This window comes from Phalaenopsis equestris, unplaced genomic scaffold (assembly GCF_001263595.1).
Source record: "Phalaenopsis equestris unplaced genomic scaffold, ASM126359v1 Scaffold000335, whole genome shotgun sequence".
Lineage (NCBI taxonomy): Eukaryota > Viridiplantae > Streptophyta > Magnoliopsida > Asparagales > Orchidaceae > Phalaenopsis > Phalaenopsis equestris.
Genome location: NW_018164777.1, coordinates 3,504 through 6,173, shown reverse-complemented (window position 1 = coordinate 6,173; position 2,670 = coordinate 3,504).

Below are 2,670 nucleotides of genomic sequence, written 5' to 3'. Positions count from 1 at the left end.
GCATTAGTTTTTTGCAAGCCAAGATGAAGGAGAACTGGCAGCAACTATCACTTGTGGTTCTGGATTTTGTTTTCTGCTTTTAAACTAATGCTTTTTTTTCATATACCTAGATTGCAATAGGACGGCTCATAATTGTGCACGCCAAGCTTTGCATGGTTCTTTTTTGTCGACGCAGGTAGAAGACCATAGTGCCCTCTCTTCCATACTCAGAGAGGATAGATCATATTTTGGAACATCATAGGTGCACACATGCATATTTTGTAACATTTTGATCTTTATTCATACAAAGTGCAATATTTCAAGGAACCCAAGATGGGTTGATCATTAGGTGGAGAAACCAATACGCATGTTCCTTGTTATTTTTAAGCTTGAAATTCCTCAGTCATAGCTCTCCTCCATTGAATCTGTTTCACTGCTTGTGTATAACAAGCAGGATCAGGTTGGGATGTGAGTTGACGAGTCAAATTGATTTTCTGAATTGGTTTAAGATTGCCAATTTTAGTTCGTGTTAAGATAGGATGTCTTTGAGGATTTTTGAATGGATGACTGTGAAGTAAAACTTGGTATGGGGATTGGTATATCTTGTTAGAGTTTCCAAAGGTGATGTAGGATTTTGGGGATTAATGGTTATTGGTGAATTACTGTTTAAGATAGGAATTTGAAGATTGGTAACAGTAGATGGGGTAATGTTTCGAGAATTAGGTGGATGTGTGGTAGGTGTAAGAAGTGGCGAGGTATTTTGGTGTCTATACTGTTTTCCTTAAGGATTTATCTACCGCACCAGTAGCATAAGGAAAATTATTTTCATCAAATAGAACATGTCTTGAGATGATTATCTTACTTGCGATTGAATTGTAGCATTTATACCCTTATTAATGAGTAACCAATAAAAACACTTTGGACTGAATGTGGAGCTAATATTTGAGTGTCTCCAAGGATGACAACTACATCTGAATACTCTAAAATGCATATATGCAGGTACATCCCATCTTACACGCTGAAATGGAGAGATTTATCAAGTGGTTTTAATTGGCATTCTGTTGATTAAACAAACAGCAGTTTCAAGAGCTTCATCCCAAAAAGTGCATGGCAGTTGTCCATCACGAAGTAAATTTATCGTTGTTTCTATAATATGTCTATGCTTTCAATCATCCCATTTTGCTCTGAAATGTAGGGACAAGAGAATTGGTGCCTTTCAATCATCCAATTTTGCTCTGAAATGTAGGGACAAGAGAATTGGTGTATTATGTCATTATCTGTGAAGAAGTTATTCAATGATGTGTTAGCATACTCCCCAACCCTATCAGATCTTAACACCTTGATTTTGGTATTTAAATTGAGCGCATAATGATGCAAAAATGTTGAATTTGATGACATGTTTCAGATTTGTTGTACATAGGAACCCAGCAATACCTTGAAAAATCATCTATGAAAGCTATGTAGACTCTATATCTTTGATATAAAAAGATTGCGGAAAGACCTCATACATCTGTATAAATCAATTTTAGATGTTTTTTAGCAATGACAATAACTAGAATTAAAAGGTTAATTATGACTATTATTTAGATTGAAAGAAATAAATGACATTTGATAAAAAGGAATTTTGAACTCTTGTTTTCTGGAGATATTATGAATAATCTCAGAATAAGGATGCCCCAATCTTTTATGCCAGAGAGCAACAAAAGTAGATTTTGTAATGGAAGTAGAAAGAATCATTGAACTACAATAGTTCATCAATAATAGCAACTTTTTCAAATATAAAAAGATAATATTTGATATGTGGCCAGCATTACAATATAATATTTGATATGCAACCACCATTACAATATTTATTAATTGATAGAATCATTGAACTTTACAACTCTTTATCCTCTCATTATGCAAGTAATCCAAACTAGGTGATATAACCACAGATACATAAGGATTCAAAAGAATTATTGTCCTAGATGTTGTTATGTATCATTATGCATATTTAAAATTTGCTCAACTTAAATCATATATTCTTAATGAAAACCAAATAAATAAAGATGGTGAATCTTATATGACATAAATTTCCTAATTTTAAGTTATATGATATTTCATGAAATATTATCAACAATATACTAGGCAACATGACCATCATTAGTGGGAAACTTACAAATCAAATATAAGTTATTACGAGCAGGATCAAAACCAAACGCTAGATAGATTTTCATTTTAAGATTTGATGAAATTGTGCTCATAGAATATTAAATTTAAGGATACTTGATGCATTCTATCATATCATGTCATAGTTCCCACATTCTTCCAACTAATGTTCTATATATAACCTCATAATTAGAAATATTAAAATATATGATAAACAATAAAACTATTTTTAAAAAAATAGTAAACATGAATTTGAATATAAAAAGATAAAAATATAGCAAACATAATGTTGAATAGGATAAACCCCAACATCATGAAAGTGCTCATGAAAAGCTGAAATAATAAGAAAATCTTGTTGAGCTACTAAAGTGGAAAAGAATATTTCACTAGACAACATTGCTTATAAAAGAGCATGAATGAAAACACATTCAGAATTTGTGGAAAAGGCATGTAATAGATAAAAAAGATCGTGGTGAGTAGAGTTTTGGTCATTTAGAAATGTCCTTCTGAAATGAGGATGTCTAATTAACTGTTTCAAATGGT